Source organism: Equus przewalskii, chromosome 4 (assembly GCF_037783145.1).
Source record: "Equus przewalskii isolate Varuska chromosome 4, EquPr2, whole genome shotgun sequence".
Lineage (NCBI taxonomy): Eukaryota > Metazoa > Chordata > Mammalia > Perissodactyla > Equidae > Equus > Equus przewalskii.
The window spans coordinates 108,490,250-108,513,612 of NC_091834.1; the positions used below are offsets into that span (position 1 = coordinate 108,490,250).

A 23,363-nucleotide genomic window follows, 5' to 3' on the forward strand; every position below is an offset into this window, starting at 1 on the left:
GGGAGCGAAGACAAGGGATGCGCTTTCACACTGGGAGGGAGGCAGTGAGGAGACGCGCCCTCCAGGGAGGGTCACGGCTGAGAAGTGTTGGCTTAGGACAGACAACAGATCAGTGGGACAGACTAGGTCCACACACATGGTCAAGCTATTTTTCAAAAAAGCACCAAGGAAATTTACGGGGCAAAGAGAATCTTTTCAGTAGATACTGCTGCAACCAGTGGGCACCCATCTGAGAAAAGAGCCTGAACCTCAACCCCAGCTCATTCTATACACAAAAATGTAACACAAGATGGATTTTATACCTAGACACAAGATCGTACACTCTAAATCTTCTGGAAGAAAACACAGGAAAATATCTTTCTGAACTTGAGGTAGGCAAAAATTTTCCTAGACATGCAACAGAACCAAACAAAACAACAATTAAAAACCCAAAAACCCAATAACCACAAAGTGAAATCGGATAAACTGAACTTTATCAAAATCAACAATTTCTTGCTCATAAAAATACACCTTTAAGAAAATGAAACATAAGCCATGGACTGGAAGAAAACATTTACACTACACGTGACTGACAAAGGACTCCAAAGTATGCAAGAAACTTCAGTGAATCAGTAGGAAAAAGACAAACAAGCCAATTAAAAATGGGCAAAAACTGGAGCGGATATTTCAGAAAAGAAGATATATAAATGGCTACTAGGCACATGACAACTTGCTTGTCATCATTAGTCATCAGGGAAACATCAAATAGAAACCACAATGAGATAGCACTTCACACCCACTAGAACGGGCAAGAATTTCAACATCAAACGTGGGTTGAGAATGGGTGGAGCACATAGAGCTTCCCTTCATCCTCATGGAGTGCAAGATAGGACGGTCAGTTTTGGAAGAAGGGTGGCAGTGTCTGACAGAGTTAAACAAAAACTTATCTATGACTTAGACACTCCTCTTCTGATATTGAGCAAAGAGATATGAAAACTATGTCCTCCAAAAGCTTGCATAGAATTTCACACCATTTATTGGTAATAGGCCCAAACTGTAATCCACTCAAATGTTCATCAACAGGAAAAATGATAACCAAAAACTACCACAGCAGTAATACTCAGCAATAACAAGGAGTGAGCTGCTGTTAGATGAAGCAGCACGGATGGCTCTAGGGGAAGAGTCCACCCTTTTATTGTCGCGTCTGTACAGGTGTCTGCGACTGTCAGCATTCATTGACTATGCAGCCATGATCTCTGCGTATGGTTGCATATACCTAAATCCTAAGAATCCCAATTACACACAGCTTAAAAGAGACACACTGTAAAGTACGAGGAGAAAGACAGGTTTAACTTAAAATGGGAAAAGATGTCCCGTGCCAAGAGCAGGCAGAAAGGAGACTGGTCTGGCAATATTAGTGTCTGACAGAGTAGTCTTCAATCACAGAGTGTTGTAAAATGCAAAGACATATTTTTCACAATGATAAAAGGGTCAATCCACCAGCACGACATAAAAATCATAAATACTTATGCACCTAATTAACATAGCTTCAAAATAATTTGAAGAAAAATATAGAATTGAAAGAAGAAGTACATGAATCCAGAATCACCCTCTATCAATAATTGATATAGACAAGCAGACAAAAAGTCAGCAAGGATATAAAAAATTAGAACAACACCGTCAGCCAACTTAACCTAATTAAGCGTACTGCACCTGGCAGCTGTGGAAAACACGCTGTCCCCAAGTGTGCAGGGGATGTTCAGTACGATAGAACGCATATTGGGCCATAAAGCAAGTCTCAATAAATTTAAAAACATTTAGTGCTCCAATTTTGTTCTTTTTTGTTGTCTTGGCAACCAAAAACATTATATTTAATTCAGAAGGTCAGAGATTTTAAACCAATAGTCATAAAAACAAGCATAAAATTACAATTGCAGTAAGTCCTACAAGAGCGAGGTGAGGATTAAAATGGGAGAGGTCTGGTTTTGATCTGCGATGTGAGCAGACGTGCAGAGGAGCAGGGAGAGGGCGCAGGTGGCAGAGGAGTAACAGGGGGATCAGGCAGGATTCTGCAGTCCAAGTTAAGGATTTTGAGTTTTATCTAACGTACACAGTGGATGCAGAAGGATTTTAAGCACAGAAGAGGCATGAACTTTCACTCTTAATTTTACTCTGGCTACAAGTGAAAGGTGGAAGGAAAACAAGAAAGAGCAGATGTGGCAGAATGGTCAAGAGGCCAGCACAGCTCCTGAGTCGCGTGTTAAAAGGAAACTGCCTGTCCTCCACTGCTTCCCGAGGGGTGGATGCTGCTCTGGAATGACTTGATTTTGGCCATGCAGGGAGGAATGGCAGCCAACAGGGGCAATAAGATGGAAAGACCAATAAGAAGGAAAGAGACTGGACTGAGCACACTGCCTTCAGCCTGGGCTGTTCATGCAAGAGAGACAAGCAACCGCTCTGCTCAAGTCTGCCTCCTTCGATGTGGCAGCAGCTCGGCTGTACCCCAGAAGTGAGAACGACGTACAACCGGACGTAGTATAAGAACAATACTCACACATTGATACTGGGCCTGCGCTCTGCTTTGTTCCTCTCTGCTTTGTTTTAAAAATCTTGAGGGGCTGGCCCCGCCGCCGAGTGGTTAAGTTCAAGCGCTGGGCTGCAGGCAGCCCAGTGTTTCGTTGGTTCGAATACTGGGCGCGGACATGGCACTGCTCATCAGACCACGCTGAGGCGGCGTCCCACATGCCACAACTAGAAGAACCCACAACAAAGAATATACAACTATGTACTGGGGGGGGGCTTTGGGGAGAAAAAAGAAAAAAATAAAATCTTAAAAAAAATCTTGAGATTTAAAAGCAGAAAGATGGTAGTGGAAATATGAGTGCTTGTAGCTGCGATGCAATGTACTTTTTTTTTTTTTATTGAGTTAATGATAGGTTACCATCTTGTGAAATTTCAATTGTACGTTAATGTTTGTCAGTCATGTTGTAGGTGCACCACTTCACCCTTTGTGCCCACCCCCCACCCCACCTTTCCCCTGGTATCCACTAAACTGTTCTTAGTCCATAATTTTAAATTCCTTATATGAGTGGAGTCATACACAGATTATCCTTCTCTCGCTGGCTTATTTCACTTAACATAATTCCCTCAAGGTCCATCCATGTTATTGCAAATGGAAGGATTTTGTTCTGTTTTGCAGCTGAGTAGTATTCCATTGTATATATGTACCACATCTTCTTTATCCATTCATCTGTTGATGGGCACTTAGGTTGCTTCCACGTCTTGGCTATTGTAAATAATGCTGCAATGAACATTGGGGTGCATAGGACTTTTGGGATTGCTGACTTCAAGCTCTTTGGATAAATACCCAGTAGTGGGATGGCTGGATCGTATGGTAGTTCTTTTTTTAACTTTTTGAGTAATCTCCATACTGTTTTCCATAGTGGCTGCACCAGTTTGCATTCCCACCAGCAGTGTACGAGGGTTCCTTTTTCTCCACAACCTCTCCAACATTTGTTACTATTAGTTTTAGATATTTTTGTCATTCTAATGGGTGTAAGGTGATATCTTAGTGTAGTTTTGATTTGCATTTCCCTGATGATCAGTGATGATGAGCATCTTTTCATGTGCCTATTGGCCATCAGTATTTCTTCTTTGGAGAAATGTCTGTTCATGTCTCCAGCCCATTTTTTGATTGGGTTGTTTGCTGTTTTGTTGTTGAGTTGTGAGAGTTCTTTATATATTATGGATATGAAGCCTTTGTCAGATATATGACTTGCAAATATTTTTTCCCAGTTAGTGGGTTGTTTTTTTTTTGTTTCAATCCTGTTTTCATTTGCCTTGAAGAAGCTCTTTAGTCTGGTGAAGTCCCATTTGTTTATTCTTTCTATTGTTTCCCTCCTCTGAGAAGGCATGGTGTCTGAAAAGATCCTTTTAATACTGATGTCAAAGAATGTACTGCCTACGTTTTCTTCCAGAAGCCTTATGGTTTCAGGTCTCACCTTTAGGTCTTTGATCCATTTGGAGTTTATTTTGGTGAATGGTGAAAAAGAATGGTCAATTTTCATTCTTTTACATGTGGCTTTCCAGTTTTCCCAGCACAATTTGTTGAAAAGACTTTCTTTTCTCCATTGTATGCCCTCAGCTCCTTTGTCAAAGATAAGCTGTCCATAGATGTGTGGTTTTATTTCTGGGCTTTCAATTCTGTTCCATTGATCTGTGCACCTGTTTTTGTACCAGTACCATGCTGTTTTGATTACTGTAGCTTTGTAGTATGTTTTGAAGTCAGGGATTGTGATGCCTCCAGCTTTGTTCTTTTTTCTCAGGATTGCTTTAGAAATTCGGGGTCTTTTGTTGCCCCATATGAATTTTAGGATTCTTTGTTCTAATTCTGTAAAGAATGTCATTGGGATTCTGATTGGGATGGCGTTGAATCTGTAGATTGCTTTAGGTAGAACGGACATTTTAACTATGTTTATTCTTCCAATCCATGTACATGAAATGTCTTTCCATCTCCTTATGTCGTCATCCAATTCTCTCAGAAAGGCCTTGTAATTTTCATTATATACGTCCTTCACTTCCTTAGTTAAATTTACCCCAAGGTATTTTATTCTTTTTGTTGCGATTGTGAATGGTGTTGTGTTCTTGAGTTCCTTTTCTGTTAGTTCATTATTGGAGTATAGAAATGCTACTGATTTATGCAAATTGATTTTATACCCTGCAACTTTGCTGTAGTTGTTGATTACTTCTAACAGTTTTCCAATGGATTCTTTGGGGTTTTCTATATATAAGATCATGTCGTCTGCAAACAGCGAGAGTTTCACTTCTTCCCTCCCTATTTGGATTCCTTTTATTCCTTTTTCTTGCCTGACTGCTCTGGCCAGGACCTCCAGTACTATGTTAAATAAGAGTGGCGATAGAGGGCATCCTTGTCTCGTTCCTGTTTTCAGGGGGATGGTGTTTAGTTTTTGCCCATTGAGTATGATGTTGGCTATGGGTTTGTCATATATGGCCTTTATTATGTTGAGGTAGTTTCCTTCTATGCCCATTTTGTTCAGAGTTTTTATCATAAATGGCTGTTGGATCTTGTCAAATGCCTTCTCTGCATCTGTTGAGATGATCATGTGGTTTTTATTCCTCAGTTTGTTGATGTGGTGTATCACATTGATTGATTTGCGGATGTTGAACCATCCCTGTGTCCCTGGTATGAATCCCACCTGATCATGATGTATGATCCTTTTGAAGAATTGCTGAATTCTGGTTGCCAAAATTTTGTTTAGAATTTTTGCGTATATGTTCATCAGTGATATTGGCCTGTAGTTCTCTTTTTTCGTGGTGTCCTTGTCTGGTTTTGGTATCAGCGTGATGCTGGCCTCATAGAATGTGTTAGGAAGTGTTCCACCTTCCCTAATTTTTTGGAATAGCTTGAAAAGGATAGGTATTAAATCCTCTCTGAAAGTTTGGTAGAATTCCCCAGGAAAGCCATCTGGTCCTGGGGTTTTATTCTTTGGGATGTTTTTGATTGCTGTTTCAATCTCTTTCCTTGTGATTGGTCTGTCAAATTGTCTGCCTCTTCTTGAGTGAGCTTTGGGAGACTGTAGGAGTCCAAGGATTTATCCATTTCCTCTAGGTTTTCCATTCTTTTGGCATATAGTTTTTTGTAGTATTCTCTTATAATCCGTTGTATTTCTGCAGAGTCTGTTGTTATTTCACCTCGCTCATTTCTGATTTTGTTTATTTGAGCTTTCTCCCTTTTTTTCTTTGTAAGTCTGGCTAGTGGTTTGTCAATTTTATTCATCTTCTCAAAAAACCAGTTCTTTGTTTCATTGATCCTTCCTACTGCCTTTTTCGTTTCAATAGTATTTATTTCTGCTCTGATTTTTATTATTTCTCTCCTTCTGCTGACTTTGGGCTTCATTTGTTTTTTTTTCTCTAGTTCAGTTAGGTATACTTTAAGGTTGCTTATTTGGGATTTTTCTTGTTTGTTAAGATGTGCCTGTATTGCGATGAATTTTCCTCTTAATACAGCTTTTGCTGTATCCCATATGAGTTGGTATGGCATGCTATCATTTTCATTTGTTTCCAGGTATTTTTTTATTTCTTCTTTAATTTCTTCAATGATCCATTGCTTGTTCAGTAGTGTGTTGTTTATTCTCCACATCTTTGTGCCTTTCTCAGCTTTTTTCTTGTAATTAATTTCTAGCCTTATAGCACTATGATCAGAGAAGATGCTTGTTATTATTTCAATTTTTTTAAATTTGTAGAGGCTTGCCTTGTTTCCCAACATATGGTCTATCCTTGAGAATGTTACATGTGCACTTGAGAAGAATGTGTATTCAGCTTTTTTAGGGTGAAGTGATCTATATATGTCTATTAAGTCCAATTGTTTTAGTTTTTCATTTAGCTCCACTATTTCCCTGTTGATTTTCTGTCTGGATGATCTGTCCATTGATGTGAGTGGGGTGTTGAGGTCCCCTACTATTATTGTGTTGTTTTTAACATCTTCCTTTAGGTCTGTTAATAGTTGCTTTATGAATCTTGGTGCTCCTGTGTTGGGTTCATAGATATTTATAAGCGTTATTTCTTCTTGATGAAGTGTCCCTTTGATCATTATATATTGTCCCTCTGTGTCTCTCTTTACCTGTCTTATTTTGAAATCCACTTGGTCTGATATAAGAATTGCAACACCTGCCTTTTTTTCCTTGCTATTAGCTTGAAGTATTGTCCTCCACCCCTTCACCCCAAGTCTGTGTTTGTCCTTGGGGCTGAGGTGTGTTTCCTGGAGGCAACAAATTGTTGGATCTTGTTCTTTAATCCATTTTGCCACTCTGTGTCTTTTTATTGGAGAGTTCAATCCATTTACATTGAGAGTGATTATTGATGCATGTGGACTTAATGCTGTCAATCTGTCGCTCATTATCTTGTTTTCCTGCGTTTCTTTTCCTGTGTGCTTTAGACTACCCATTTAATACTGCAACTTCTTATGCTGGGTTTCTTAGATTTTTCCTTATTTATGATTTGTGACTCTGTTCTGTACTTTAGTTTAGTGTCTACCTTGAAGTTTGTATTTAGAATCTTGTGTATAATATAGTCTATTCTCTGGTGGTCTCTTACTTACGTGGCCTATACTGATTTAGACCCTTTGCTCTTCCCCTCCTAAATAATTATTTTCATTTCTTATTCAAACTCGTCTTATGAATTTGTAGTTAGAGTGACAAGATCATCCTTGCTTTGGTAGTTTCCTTACCTTTACCCTAATGCTATAGTTGAATATTTGCTATCCTGTTCTGATTCTATCCATCAGTCTCCCTAGTCTGTGGATTGTGTCCCCTTTCTCCCTTTTTTCTTTTTTTCAGGTATGAGAGCCTTCTTGAGGATTTCTTGTAGTGGAGGGCTTTTAGTTACAAATTCCCTTAACTTTTGTTTGTCTGGAAAAGATTTAATTTCTCCTTCATATCTGAAGGAAATTCTTGCTGGATAGAGTATTCTTGGCTGAAGATTTTTATCTTTTAAAGCTTTGACTATGTCACTCCATTCTCTCCTAGCTTGTAAGGTTTCTGTAGAGAAATCCGCTGACAGTCTGATAGGGCTCCTTTATAGGTTATTCTCTTTTTTCTCTTACTTCCCTGAGTATTCTTTCCTTATCTTTCCTTTTTGCCAATTTTACTACTATGTGCCTTGCAGTAGGTCTTTTTACATTGACAAATCTAGGAGATCTGAAACCTTCCTCTACACACATTTCTCCGTCAATCCCTAGATTTGGGAAGTTCTCTTCAATAATTTCGTTAAGCACACTTTCTGCTCCATTTTCCTTTTCCACATTCTCGGGAATTCCTATGATCCTTATGTTCTTACTCCTCATTGAATCCATTATCTCTCGGAGATTTTCCTCATTTTTTTTTTAATTCTTAGCTCTCTTTCTTTCTCTGTCTGGAGCCATTCAGCCTGTCTATCTTCAATTATGTTAATTTGCTCTTCTATGGTGTCTACACGGGCATTCAGGGAATCCGTATTCTGTTTTATCTGGTCCATTGTGTTATTCATCTCAAGTAATCCTGTTTGATTCTTCTTTATGATTTCAATCTCTTTTGTGAAGTAACTCCAGAACTCGGCTTGTTTCTCTATCTTTCTCTCTACCTCATTGAGTTTTTTGATTATAGCTGCTCTGAATTTATTATCACTTAGTTTACCTAATTCCAAGTCCTCAGGACTTAATTCTGTGTTTTTATTGTTTTCCTTCTGGTCTGGGGCTTTTATAAATTGCTGGATGGTAGAGGAGCGGTTTTTTCTCATGGTGCTAGAATTCAGTTGCAGTTACAGCCTGTTGCCACTAGATGGGGGTCGAGAGCAGCGTGTTAGCTCTCCGCCTTTGGGGCAAGATGGCTGCGCCCACTGGCTTTGCTGGGGGGGAGGGGCTGTTACTCTCATGCGCCGGTCTGGGTTCAGATCAGTTCTGTTCTCTGGTCTCCCAAGGCCCTTGATTTATAGGGTCCCCGCGGACGGAAGCTTTCCCCCGCGTCAGTGGGTCTCCACTGAATCAGTGGCAGGAGTCCTGGATGATCCCCCGGTCGCGCGGCCCCTCCCCCGCTCCTTCCTGACCTGCACCGCAGCAATCGCAGACTCTAGGGGAGGGAGCGATGTTCTCTCCTACCGTTCCAGCGCCTCCGAGGCCGTAAGTAGGGTTTATGATCTCCGCCTTCTTGGTATTGTAGGTCTCTAACGTGCTGGCATTAGGTTTATTCTCTGAAATTCAGTTTTTCCAATCCTTTGTTGTATTTTGGAGGGGAGAGAATCCCAGGTCAGCTCACCCTGCCATTTTGCTCCGCCCCTTCTCAACAATGTACCTTTTTTTTTTAAATTGACGTCATAATAGCTTATAACATTGTGAAATTTCAGTTGTACATTCTTATTTGTCAGTGACCATATAAATGTGCCCCTTTACCCCTTATGCCCACCCCCAACCCCCTACCCCTCTGGTAACCACTAGTCTGATCTCTTTGTCTATGTATTTGCTTATCTTCCACATATGAGTGAAATCATACTGTGTTTGTCTTTCTCTGTCTGGCTTATCTCACTTAACATAATACCCTCAAGTTCCATCCATGTTGATGAAAATGGGACGATTTTGTCTTTTTTATGGCTGAGTAGTATTCCATTGTATATACATACCACGTCTTCTTTTTTAAAAATTCTTTTTATTAAGGTAACAGTGGTTTATAACATTATATAAATTTCAGGTGTACATCTTTATATATTTTGATTTGTGTGTAGATTACATCATGTTCACCACCAAAAGAGTAATTACAATCCATCACTGCACACATGTGCCTAATCGCCCCTTTTCCATCCTCTCTCCCCGCTTTCCCCTCTGGTAGCCACCAATCCAATCTCTGTTTCTATTTGTTTGTTTGTCATTGTTTTTATCTTCTACTTATGAGTGAGATCATACGGTATTTGACTTTCTCCCTCTGACTTATTTCATTTAGCATAATGCTCTCAAGGTCCATCCATGTTGTCACAAATGGCTGAATTTCATCATTTCTTATGGCAGAGTAATACTCCATTGTTCATATATAGCACATCTTCTTTATCCATTTGTCCCGTGATGTGCACCAAGGTTGTTTCCAAGTCTTGGCTATTGTGAATAATGCTGTGATGAACATAGAGGTACATATATCTTTATGCATTTGTGTTTTCATGTTCTTTGGATAAATACCTAGCAGTGGAATAGCTGGATCATATGGTAGTTCTATTCTCGATTTTTTGAGGAATCTCCATACTGTTTTCCATAGTGGCTGCACCAGTTTGCACTCCCACCAGCAGTGTATGAAGGTTCCCTTCTCTCTACATCCTTTCCAACACTTATTGTTTCCTGTCTTGTTAATTATAGCCTTTCTGACCAGACTGAGGTGATATCTCATTGTAGTTTTGATTTGCATTTCCCTGGTACTTAGTGATACTGAACATCCTTTCATGTGCCTGTTGGCCATCTGTATATCTTCTTTGGAGAAATGTCTGTTCAGATCTTTTGCCCATTTTTTAATTGGGTTGTTAGATTTTTGTTGTTGTTGTTGAGATGTATGAGTTCTTTATATATTTTGGATATCAACCCCTTATCAGATATATGGTTTGCAAATATCTTCTCCCAACTGTTAGGTTGTCTTTTCATTTTGTTGATGATTTCCTTTGCTGTGCAGAAGATTTTAGTTTGATGTAGTCCCATTTGTTTATTTTTTCTATTGTTTCCCTTGCCAGGTCAGACATGGTACTTGAAAATATGCTGCTAAGACTGATGTCAAAGAGCGTACTGCCCATGTTTTCTTCTAGAAGTTTAATGCTACCAGGTCTTACATTCAAGTCTTAAATCCATTTCGAGTTAATTTTTGTGTAAGATAATGTTCTACTTTCATTGTTTTGTGTGTGGCTGTCCAGTTTTCCCAACACCATTTATTGAAGAGACTTTTTTTCTCCATTGTATCTTCTTGGCTCCATTGTCAAAAATTAGCTGTTTATAGAAGTGTGGGTTTATTTCTTGGCTCTCAATTCTGTTCCATTGATCTGTGTGTCTGTTTTTGTGCCAGTACCATGCTGTTTTGGTTACTATGGCTTTGTAGTATATTTTGAAATCAGGGAGTGTGATGCCTCCAACTTTGCTCTTTTTTTCTCAGGATTCCTTTGGCTGTTTTGGGTCTTATGTTGTTTCATATAATTTTAGGAATATTTCTTCTATTTCTCTGAAAAATGTTGTTGGAACTTTGATAGGGATTGCATTGAATCTGTAGATTGCCTTAGGAAGTATGAACATTTTAACTATGCTAATTTTTCCAAACCAATAGCATGGAATATCTTTCCATTTCTTTGTGTTGTCTTCAATTTCTTTCAACAATGTTTTATTTTCAGTGTACAGATCTTTCACCTCTTTGGTTAAGTTTATTTTTTTGTTGCAATTGGAAATGGGATTGTATTCTTAATTTCCCTTTCTGCTACTTCATTGTTAGTCGATAGAAATGCAACTGATTTTTGTATGTTGATTTTGTATCCCACAACTTGACCATATTCATTTATTATTTGTAAAAGTTTTTTAGTGGATTCTTTAGGGTTTTATAAAATATAAAATCATGTCACCGGCAAATAGTGACAGTTTCACATCTTCCTTTCCAATTTGGATCACTTTTATTTCTTTTTCTTGCCTGATTGCTCTGGCTAAGACTTCCAATACAATGTTAAATAACAGTGGTGAAAGTGGGTGTCCTTGTCTGGTTCTTGTTCCTGGGTGGATAGCTTTCAGTTTTTCTCCATTGAGAATGATATTAGCTGTGGGTTAGTCATGTATGGGCTTTATTATGTTAAGGTACTTTCCTTCTATACCCATTTTATTCAGAGTTTTTATCATAAATGGATACTGTATCTTGTCAAATGCTTTCTCTGCATCTGTTGAGAAGATCATATGATTTTTATTTTCATTTTGTTAACGTGGTATATCACATTGATTGATTGCGGATGCTGAACCATCCCTGCATCCCTGGAATAAATCCCATTTGATCATCATGTATGATCTTTTTAATGTATTGTAATATTCAATTTGCTAATATTTTGTTGAGGGTTTTTGCACCAATGTTCATCAGTGATATTGGCCTAAAATTTTTTTGTGTTGTCCTTGTCTGGTTTTGGTATCAGGGTAATGTTGGCTTCATAGAATGAGTTGGGAAGCTTCTCCTCCTCTTCAAATTTTTGGAAGAGTTTGAGAAGGATAGGTATTAGGTCTTCTTTGAATGTTTGGTAAAGTTTACCAGGGAAGCCATCTGGTCCTGGACTTTTATTTTTGGGGAGGTTTTTGATTACTGTTTTGATCACCTTACTGGTGATTAGTCTATTCAAATTCTTTATTTCTTCTTGATCTAGTTTTGGAAGGTTGTATGAGTCTAAGAATTTATCTCTTTATTCTAGATTATCCAATTTGTTTCCATATAGTTTTTCATAGTATTCCCTTATAATCTTTTGTATTTCTGAGGTGTCTGTTGTAATTCTACTCTTTCATTTCTGATTTTTATTTATTTGAGCCTTCTCTCTTTTTTTCTTGGTGAATCTAACTAAAGGTTTGTCAGTTTTGTTTGTCTTTTCAAAGAACCCAGTTCTTGGTTTCATTGATTTTTTTCCTATTTTTTTTAGTCTCTTTGATTTATTTCTGCTCTTATTTTTATTATTTCCTTCCTTCTACTGATTTTGGGCTTTGTTTGTTCTTCTTTTTCCAGTTCCTTTAGGTGCACTGTTAGATTGTTTATTTGAGATTTTTCTTGTTTGTTGAGGTAGGCCTGTATTGCTATAAACTTCCCTCATACAACCGTTTTTGCTGTATCCCAAAGATTTTGGCATGTCGTATTTTCATTTTCATTTGTCTCCAGGTATTTTTTTATTTCTCCTTTGATTTCTTCATTGACCCAATTGTTGTCCAGTAGTATTTTATTTAATCTCCACATATGTGTGTCTTTTCTGATTTTCTTCCTGTAGTTGATTTCTAGTTTCATACCATTGTGGTCAGAAAAGATGCTTGCTATTATTTCAGTCTTCTTACATTTATTGAGACTTGTTTTGTGGCCTAATATGTGATATATTCTGGAGAATGTTCTATGTGCATTTGAAAAGAATGTGTATTCTGTGGTTTTTGGATAGAATGTTCTATATATATCTACTAAGTCCATCTGGTCAAATGTGTTATTTAAGGCCATGTTTCCTTATTGATCTTCTGTTTGGATGATCTATCAATTGGTGTAAGTAAAGTGTTAAAGTCCCCTACTATTATTGTATTACTGTCTATTTCTCCTTTTATGTCTGTTAATAATTGCTTTATATATTTAGGCGCTCCTGTGTTGGGTGCATAGACGTTTACAAATGTTGTATCCTCTTGGATTGTTCCCTTCATCACTATGTAGTGCCCTTCTTTGTCTCTTGTTACATTTTTTGTTTTAAAGTCTATTTTTTTGATATATGTATTGCTACCCCAGCTTTCTTTTCTTTGCCCTTCACTTTCAGTTTGTGAGTGTCTTTAGATCTGAAGTGTGTCTCTTGTATGCAGCATATATATGGGTCTTGTTTTTTCATCCAGTCGGCCAAATGTGGGTATCCTTTATTACTGACTGAGGTCCATGCTCACTGAGGAACTGACTTTTCTATAAGCATTTTCATAAATCAATTTACTTTATTACTGTATTTATTATTTAAATTTTAAAAGTTCACAACATTATTTGGTTTTTTAAATGTTTACTTTTAAAATTACCTTATACAAAAAACAAGATATACTGCTTTTCCATTGATATCATTTTCTTAAATTAAAAAAACGGAAACATTTAAAAATACAGAAAAATTGCCTGTTACCCTTTTAAATAAATGTAAGTAAAAGAGGTGCAATTTTAAAGAAAATCTTAAGTAACTAGTAGTATAGGTTGTATAGAGATAGGGTACAGATCATAAGGATAATACTCTAGTGATCAAAGTTTGGGAAATGTTGCCCCATCCTGATAATGCTAACATAGAGCATGGACGTTTGTCTCCAAACTATGAGACTTGTTTTCCAGGCAAAATATCTTTTTAGACTGACTCCACTCTGCAGTAAGAGGCTGAGTCCACAGCTGCCTGCTAGGAATGCAGCAAGGTGGAGCCTCCATAGTTGTGAATAATTTCAAACATACTAAGACTTCTTATGACATTTGAAATGGGTCTTGAAGGATGGATAGATTTCAATGTGCATAGGTGGGATCTGGAGGCATTCTAGACCCAAAGAGACTCAGGCAAAGTCAGAGGGTGGAAAGCACAGGGCATGTGTGAAGAGTGACAAAACTTGGGGATCTTTCCTCAGTCATTGTTGATAGTCCACGTCTACACAGCCTAGTCCTGTCTCCACGTGAGCTGCTGACTGGTAAAGGATTGCTATTTTACATGTTAGTCTACCAGTTTCTCCATAATTATGCATGAGAAATACGTTATCAGTCTTCGGCTACTCTATTCTTACTACAGTCTCACAATAACCTTGGAAGTACTTCAATAATTAAAATAATAGTAATTATCATTTATTGAATGCTACGTGAGAGCCAGTCATTTTTCCATGTATCAGATTACTTTTATTTATTAATGCAGCCCTATTAGAATGCACAGGAAAATTAAAACTCAGAGAGGTTAAGTAAATTGTCTAAGGTCACATGGCTAGAGAAAATCAGAGGCAATATCTTACTCCAGGTCTTTCTGAGTCCAAAATGTATGTTCTTATATGCTATACTATAGTTTCATTCCTTTAAATAAGTTAGGAAATACGGTAAATCAGATATTCTATATATCTTTCTGCTACAAAATAATTAGAAATGTGGGGTAAATTGCCACACATGTCATTTATAATGAATAGTGAACTCAAAAGGAAGTAAGGAAAAGCCCCAGAGGATGAAAATAAACAGGGAGCAAAATAACAGAATATTAAGCAAAATTTTAAACTGTTACTACCTTGGGGGTATGTGTGGTTATGAGGATTTTAATAATTCTCAATAATAATGTTTGAATTAGAAAACAGGCCTTGGGCCCAAAAAAGATGGGTGATTAGAACTGAGCGAACCACCTCCCACCAACACCAGGGTACTTAAAGCAGATCTCCAGGTTGGCAGATCTTGAGTGCCGGGCAGAGGAAGCACCATTCATTTTTAGAGGAGAGCATTCTCAATCCAGGGGTCTGAGGATTTGCCAAGTCAAGTCAGCCAAATGTGAATTTTCTCTCAAAACCTGTCCAATACATGGGGGAACAAGACACCATGAATGAGAGGCAGAGGAAACAAAACAGGCCAGAATTAGAAAAGTAAAATTCAAGATACCAGAATTATCAATTTCAGAATATATGATTAAAATGTTCAAAAGCCTTAAAGAATAGAACTTAAAAGCATAACCAATAAATAAGGAACCAGAAGTTCCAAAAAATGATTGAATAATATTTTTTAAAGAACTGAAAAGTGAATTAGTGAACTATGAGCTGCATGTAAAGCAACTACCCAAAACTGCACACAAGGAGAAATGGAGACAGTAGAGGTCAAGAAGCATGGGAACAGAACAGAAAGGTCCCATCGAGCTAAGTGGACTTCCTGCAGAAGAAAATACACAGAGCATGGGCGGGCAAGAAGAGATGTTGCCAACATTCACCAGACTTGATGAAAGATATGAACCACTAAATTTATTCACTTCTTTTTATTTTCTTTATTTATTCTTTAGGAATCACAATAACTCCCAGCAGGATAAACAGAAGGGAAATCCACACTGAGACACGTCACAGGAGACCTAGAATGCCAAAGACAAAGAGGCTGCATGGACGGTTGATGGGGGAAAGGAGGTCCCCTACAAAGGTGTGGAAATCCGGGCAGAAGCCAAGTCGACAGCAACACTGGGACTGAGAAGTGTTGGAACACAGGCATTTATTGTATCACACCACGTCTTTTGTATGTCTTAAAAATTTCACAGTAAACTTAAAGTCATTGACCAATTGCTGGTGTTCGCCTTGCCGTTCTCCCTGTCATAAGGCTGACAGGTTTCTGTCTCTCACTGGGGCCCTCTCCGCTTTCTCTCAGCACCACGTTAAGGCTCTGGCTCAGCTTTTGTGGGTTGGCTGCTCTTTCTTTTCAGCTGGGATGTGACAACAATGTAAACAATACTGTTTCTCTTTAGACTGTATTGATTCAGGTTTTATTTTTTTTCTTTTCACTTGAATCATTATAGGCTCTAGGATGTCGTGAATGTACTTTTACTGTTATTATTCAATACTTTTCAAAAGTGTATATTAAATGCTTCCTACGTGCCAGGTATTGGGATAAAATAGGGGGCAGGACAAGCAAGGTTCCTGCCTGGTCTTGGGATACAAGAAGAGGAAATAGGTTATTTTCACCAAAGCAGCCAGGAAGCCAGTGTCATTACAAAACGGAAGAGCGTGATCTCCACTTTGGGTCAGACCGGGAGTTCCTCCCGTTCAGCACTTCACCTCCGTTGGTTTCCCCAGAGACACTACACACAGACAAGTATCCTTCTTGTAATAATTTAAAGGCTACATTTGCTGATTAATATCCCACTGGGAATGTATCATTCAGAAATGTACTCACAGTTTTTGAGTCTGTGTAATGTTAGCATGTGATTTCTCTGGAGTAGTTTATTTGGCAGGTTAATGATCCTCGTGTCTTTATTTCCCCTAAATGTCTCCCTTTCCAACTTTAAAGCCTGAGTGGAGAAATGAAAGAATTTCCACTTACCTCTTCCCACCCTCTGCTGAGGCTGCCGAGCTGTGACGGCTTCTTCAGAGCACTGTTCACTCAGCTGAGCAGCTCAGCATGGTCTCCAAATGCAGCCGCATCCTCGGCACTGGGACCATCTGCCTCAGCTCTCTCTACACACAGAGGCCTCAGGGTGGCTCTCAGGCAGCAGCGTCACCAGCATCGCCGGGGAACCTGCTGGACATTGACGTTCTCAGGCCCCACCTGACCTGCTGATCAAACTCATGAGCGTTCTCCAGGCTTGAGGTGATTCTGATGCCTGCTCCAGCCAGAGGACCACTGCTCCACTGGCGGGTGGTAACCATGTCTGCCAAAACACTGTAAGGGATACAGGCCTCGGAGAAGGAAGTGCTGATCTTAAACAGAGAGCTTTCATCCTGGCATCAGGAACAAGGTCTGGGTACAGTGATAAACAGTGGTCACCCCCACAGGGGCTGTTTGACAGCACAGCAATGGGACGGGAGAGAGGTCCCCAGGTGCACAGCGACTTCCATTACTTGGTAGTATTTTATGGCTGACCCTGTGTGGTCACCTGTTTGCTCATATTTTCATCTTTATGCTGTTTTCTATGTCTTGAAAATCTCGTAATAAAGTACGCTGAGTGCCAATGCACCCATCCCGGCACCTGCTGTGCTGGATTGTTTTCTGTGCAGGGGCTGCTGTTCTGTTTCTTTGATCTGCTGACTCAAGTTTGTGTGGACCCCTGAGCTACCGTGAGAAACCCTCGAGTGATTATCACGGGGACAACACCCCTCATCCTTTCTTAACTCTTCAATTAAATTTTAAACTCCTTTAAAATGTCCTTTTCAACTCTAGTTCACCTAGCGTGTCTGTTGTGATGTCACGTGCCATATAGCATTCACTAACGGAAGACTTTATTAAGACCAAAATTAGAGAATGGACATAATCAAGGCTGCATTTTGATGTCTGACACTGATAACAAGCACTGTGAACCCTCCTAGGAAGAAAGTAGGACACGGTGACATGGCAGGGCCAGTGCCGTTTCCCTAGCTGAGGCTCTGCTCTGTGCATGGCAGGGAGCAGCTGACCTCGCCCTGGGTGGGATCTGAGGTGCTGCTGACCCTGAAGTTGGAGAAGTTAAGGAACTAGAGGGTCTTCCTTAGTTGAGTCGGAACTGAGCCAAGTAATCTTTATAATGAGTCCTGCTCAGACCTCCCCCGGTGCTGGCAGCCCTGCTCCTGGGACCAAATCTTCGCCTGTTGTCAAAGCTGACTGGTCCTGCCTTTGACCTGGGTCCTGAGTCTCGTCTTCAGAACCTTCTTGCTTTCGTGCCAGGAGGTCCAGTTCTGCCTCATCTTGATGACTAACCTCTTGCTGCATGTTCCTGGGGCCTCCGAGGGCTTCTGCCAGCCTTGGTTTCTGCTCAGCTTCCCTGTTGAAACACCTGGGCTTCTGGTTGCCGCCCAGCTTTCCCAACTGGACTCCCCCAGTCACCTGCCAATAGCACCACCACTGCCCAGTCCCATCTTAACAGGAGCCTCTGATTCCTGTTCCCTAACTCCTCATACTTGGCTGCAGTTCATTTCCAATTCCTAATAAGTCATGAGTTTACAAGACTAAATCAGGCACAAAAATTTCTGCAAGGCTTGTAAAGAATTGAGCTTTACAAGACACAGAGCTTTCTAGATGGAATGTGTGGTCCCTTTCATCCATCTCCATAAAGAAGAAATGGAATCCGTGCCCCAGCTGGGGCAAGGGCACTCTGAGGACAACCAGGCAGGGCCTGGTGGCCTTTTGTTCATTTGGGAAACAGGAGCTGAGTGGGGAGGGCAAAAGGGAGCAGCGAGGTGGCTGTGCCCTCTCTGAAGCTGGACCTGATGGTTGGGCTTCAGGGAGTGTGTCTGGCTTGCTGTATGGAAACGTTCCTCTCAACGTGCGTGTGTAACAGCTGAGCAGGATTCCTACAGTCACTCGTAGAGGTTTATGCTCTAAAGATTTATTTAGAATTATTTAGGATTTTACGCTCTACAGATGTAGGGTTACGGAATATAGTGTAATGGTTCACAGCTAAGCATGTGATGAGATCTTCTACTAAAGGATTTTGAAGACACAAAGCTCCCTGGGAGAGCTGGCATGGGCCTGGCTCAGAGCATGGGCTGCTCGCAGCTTCCTTCTGGGCCCCTCAGACCCCCTCTTAAGCTCTTGGTGGGCTCAGAGTCAGGGGCTGCAGCTGAGCCACAGAGCCCGGGGCAGCCGGGCTCGCAGCCCTTGCTGCCTCTGGGGGCCCCACACCAGCCCTTGAATTTGGCCCCTGAACGTGATTTGTTTGACCAACCAAAATGTTTCCACAATGTGTCCCTGTGTTCCAAAAAGAGAGGAATGTCTACTGAGACAAAACACCAAATAAACAAACTGCTGGATGTCAGTTGAACTTCATTTACTCCTGGAATTTCTATTGGATTGAGATGGAAAGAATGTTTCTGTGGAGTCTGAGCCTAACATGGGTTTATGTCTTCAGTGTTATGTAAGAGCCGTGGGAGTCAAGTCCAGGAAACCGCCCTGCACTCCTTCTGTGACAACACGAGCTCTCGGAGGCCCACTTCTCTGTTTACCGTCAGCCTGAACGTTCAGGAGGAGCCCCGTCTGACTCATCTCTGCATTCCTAGCGCGTTGCCTGGCACATTCCTAAACTCAGCTAATGTTTGAGTTCATTAATTAAAGGACGACTAAGGGGTCAGGTGGCTGCTACACTTGAGAGCTGATTAAGAATGTGCTTGAGGGGCCGGCCCCATGGCGCAGCAGTTAAGTTCTCACATTCTGCTTCGCAGCCCAGGGTTCGCCTGTTTGGATCCCGGGTGCGGACATAGCACTGCTTGTCAAGCCATGCTGTGAAGAGGAAGAAGGGCATGGATGTTAGCTCAGGGCCAGTCTTCTTCAGCAAAAAAAGGAGGATTGGCAGCAGATGTTAGCTCAGGGCTAATCTTCCTCAAAAAAAAAAAAAAAAAAAAAAAGAATGTGCTTGAGAGCTTTCCGAGTCTTCTTTAGCAGTATATTATGTGAGAAGATCTATCCAAATCCTCATGATGCTACAAAACTTTGGTGGGCGTTTGAGAAGCGTTGACCACCTCTTACTAAGCAACCCGAGTTCAGCCCAGTATTGTCTTCTTGGGCTGCGGCAGAAAATGCTTTACAGATTGTGGTCCAATTTGGAATGATGCTAATTTTAGTGAAATAAATCTACTTCAGAAACTTGAGTTTGGCTTTGGAGGAGTTTTCGGCCCAAATCTCTGCTTTGCTTAGGCATTAGAATTTTTGGCTTCAGTGCTGCTGTAATGGGACACGAGGTGCTGGGGGCAGACCTGTGATCAGACTCCACACAATGTCCCTGTAACTGCTTTGTTTTAGTGATAAACAAGGGATAAAGAGGCACATTCTGACTCTTGAGTTTGGACCTCTCAAAAGTGGCACATTCAAGACTCAGGTGGCAGACCCCAGGCCTCGGGATAAGAAGTTCATAGACAAGCTTGTGATGGAGAGAAGCATCTGCTCACAAGCCCCACGGATGCTGGCAATCAGCCGCACAGCCTCACAGCTACTGACTCCATGTGACATCAGTGTGGTCACTCTCAGGAACTTCATAGCACACTGGACAACGGACTTGGGGTCCTCCCACAGAATCACCATCACCATGACTGGGTCCGGAGCACAGTGGTGGCTGATTTGGGCAAGAGGAAAAGCCATCTTTAGTTTCCTCTCCATTTTCAATTTCTTCAATTATTAATAATATTATGCTTCCTTATGTTTTTGCAAGCTTTGTAATTTATAAAATACTGCCACGTATGTTACACATTAACATTTTGAAACTATTAGACTGATAGTATTTTCAAATTCTTCTCTTCCACATCCTCCAGCTATCTTTCTCTCTTTAAGGAATCAGGAGAGCGAGGTGGGCTAATGCCACTTTAGGGAGAAGGAGACAGTATAGAGAAAGTGCTCCTGGCAGGAAGGGGATGAGCCCTGTAGCCTGGAAAATGGGAAGGAGAAGAAGCAAGAAGCCAGAGCAGGTACCTTGGCTTCTGCTTCCAGACACAGTCCAGGAGGAAATGACAGAAGTCTGAGGGAGGGTGTTAGACAGTTTGAGGACAAAGCCAGATGCATGGAGATGTGTGCTCCAATCCCTACTTAGGACTCTGGGAATATCTTCCATTTGGGGAGGTCCCAGCCAGTGTGAGTGACATCCAGCAGAAAGTGGTAGGGGAGAGAGAAGAAAAGAGAGGGAGTCAGTGCTCTTAAGCTTCCTGCAGCTCCTGTGGTGTGCTGTGGAAGGAACCAGAAACAGTCACATGTCCTTGGGGGCACAGACAGTAGCTGAGCTAGAATATAGTGGGCTTGCCAGTGGGCCACCATACAAAAAGGAGAAGGGACCCTACCGCTAGAGGATGTAACTGAATCTTAGAGGTGTTGCAGCCCAGCAAAGACTGAGGTCTGGTTGGGTTAGTGAGGAGAGCCACCAGAACCTGATGGAGGCACAACAACCACTACAAATGAAGCTTCTTGTAAGTGCCATACGAGTGGTCCAGACACTAAGTAACACAGGAGTCCATGGAAGGACAACACTGGGGGACAGGGCAGGCAGGTGTCCTTGAAGGAAGGGATGAAATTGGGCTAAACCTTAAAGATGAGATAGACCAGTAAGTAAGCCAGAAGCCCAGCAATGATACTCCTCAGTCATGGAGAACACAGTAATACAGACATGGGGCTGCGCATAGCACATTCAAGAACAACAGCAGAAAGGAAGAATGAGAGAGAAAATCAAAGCAGGAGAAAAGGGCAAGTTTGTAGGAAGCTTTAATGTCAAACCAAGGAGTCTGGACTTTGTCCTATGGGCCACATTCCCAAAGAATATTCTATAGAACACTTGTTCATTGGGTTATCAATAAATGTACCACTAAAAACGAAGGGGAGATCCATAGTTAAAAGGTTTCTGGAACAATGAATGGAACACAGTTAAGTAAGTTATCCTGGTCTCTTCAGTACGTTAATGTGCATTATGAAGAGCACGTGGGAGCATCTGAGGATAAGGACCATGTCGCTGACTGAGAGAGTGGAAAGAAAGAGGCTGATTGGAAGGTCGTTAGCCAAGAAGAAGGGTTGACACAGTGTCTGAGCATGCGCAATGTGGGAAGAAATGGGAAGAACCAAAGTCTTAAGCTCAAGTAACCAGTAGCAGACCAAAGGTTCCAGTAGTGTCCACAGAAATGGAGGCGGCTAGAGGGTGGGCTGCTCTGGGAGCAAAGGGGATGAGTTTTTGATGTCTGTATTTGAAATGTAACAGGATGTCCAGGTGGAAATGGCCAGCAGACAATTGATGGTTGAAGACCTAAGCTCAGGACAGAAGGCAGAGCCAGAGATGACCTTCCTAGTGCTTGCCCCAAGGCCTCAGGCCAGCCCGGGGTCTCCCCTGCTGCACTCTCGCCTCTGGGCCTTCTCCTGGGCGCCTCGTGCAAGTGCTCTCTTCAGATATTGCCAGCTGTGCTGGATCTTTTCTGTTTTGTCTCCCCTTTAAAAATGACCAGTTCTGTACCTCACTTCCTAGGACCCAATTTTCCACAAAATCAGTGATTTGTCGAACTGTGCTCCTAGGGAACGCTGATGTTCTGGTCCCAACTCTCCCACAAAAGTGAGCAAAGCCAGTCTTTCCTTTCAAAAAATAATTAACAAGTAGCTTGACAGTTGTCAGTTTTATTTTTCTCTCATTTTTTTTTCTTAAACCTTTGGCACCTGCTACCAATAGTGAAACTAGCAAGTGTTAGCAGATGGCAAAATAAATGAAAAAGGAGTAAATGAATATCAACTTGTTACTCAGAACCAATTGATTATATTTGATTTGACAGCTCTCTTTTGTAGACATCTGTGCTCATGAGTATAATTTCATATTAAAACCTATTATATTGTTGATTATAAAGTAATTTTAATAAAAAATTACATATATAAATATCTCATAGTGTTCCACAAGTGACCCTGAAATTCAAATTATTTCAGCATATAAAAATATTTAAGGGGCTGGCCTGGTGGCACAGCGGTTAAGTGCTCACGTTCTGCTTTGGCGGCCCGGGGTTCACTGGTTCGGATCCTGGGTGCGGACATGGCACCGCTTGGCAAGCCATGCTGTGGTAGGTGTCCTATGTATAATGTAGAGGAAGATGGGCACCGATGTTAGCTCAGGGCCAGCCTTCCTCAGCAAAAAGAGGAGGATTGGCAGGAGTTAGCTCAGGGCTAATCTTCCTCAAAAAAAAAAAAAAAAATTAAGAAATATTCCTAGAGCCACAACATTGGAATTGAAAGGATTTCACTCACTCAGTGAATTTATTGGGTGCTCCCATTTACCTGTGTGGTAGAGACACTGGCTGCTAGCTCAGTTCACATTCTTCCTCGACGGCTGCCCAATATGGACACCTTGAGAACAGTCCACACTTCTCAGCTGCCTCTGGCCTGTCCGCGTCAATTAGCTCTCTGCAACAAACATTGCAGGAGTGATCTTTACTACTTTCAGGCCTTCCCCATAAAAACCTCCCATGCATGATGCTCCATGTTCTTTTCCCTTCTAAGCACAAACTAATCAGAAAGAAGAAAAATAAAGACAGCAGAAGAAATCAATGAAATAGAAATAAAACAATAGAGAAAATTAAAAACAAAAAGCCAATTCTTTGAAATGATCAATAAAACTGATAAACCTTTAGCCACACTAATAAAGAGGAAAAAACCCCACAAATTACCAATTTTGGGAACAAGAGAGAGGACATCACTATAGAAATAAAAGATTAACAAGGGAATACTGTGAATGCCAATAAATTTGACAATTTAAATGGACAAATACATTGAAAACCACAAATTGCTAAAGTTCACTCAAGAAGAAATGTAAAACTTTGATATCCTATTATGTAGTAGAGGAAATTGAATTTATGGCAAAATATTCTGAAAAAGAAGATCCCAGTCCCTGGTTAATTCTACCAAACATTTAAAAAAACAAAAAACACTTCTACACAAACCCTTCCAGAAAAGGAAAGAGGAAAGAACACTTCACTACACTTTTATGAGACTACCATTATCCTGATACCAAAAGCAGATAAAGACATC

General features: G+C 40.7%; 1 long non-coding RNA gene across 1 annotated transcript; it reads left to right on the forward strand.

Moving 5' to 3' along the window:
- Positions 1-8,381: 8,381 nt before the first annotated feature.
- LOC139082967 (uncharacterized) lies at positions 8,382-15,487 on the forward strand. The gene is made up of 2 exons (XR_011539370.1): positions 8,382-8,650; positions 15,220-15,487. It is a non-coding gene; the product is annotated as an uncharacterized lncRNA (long non-coding RNA).
- Positions 15,488-23,363: the final 7,876 nt, after the last annotated feature.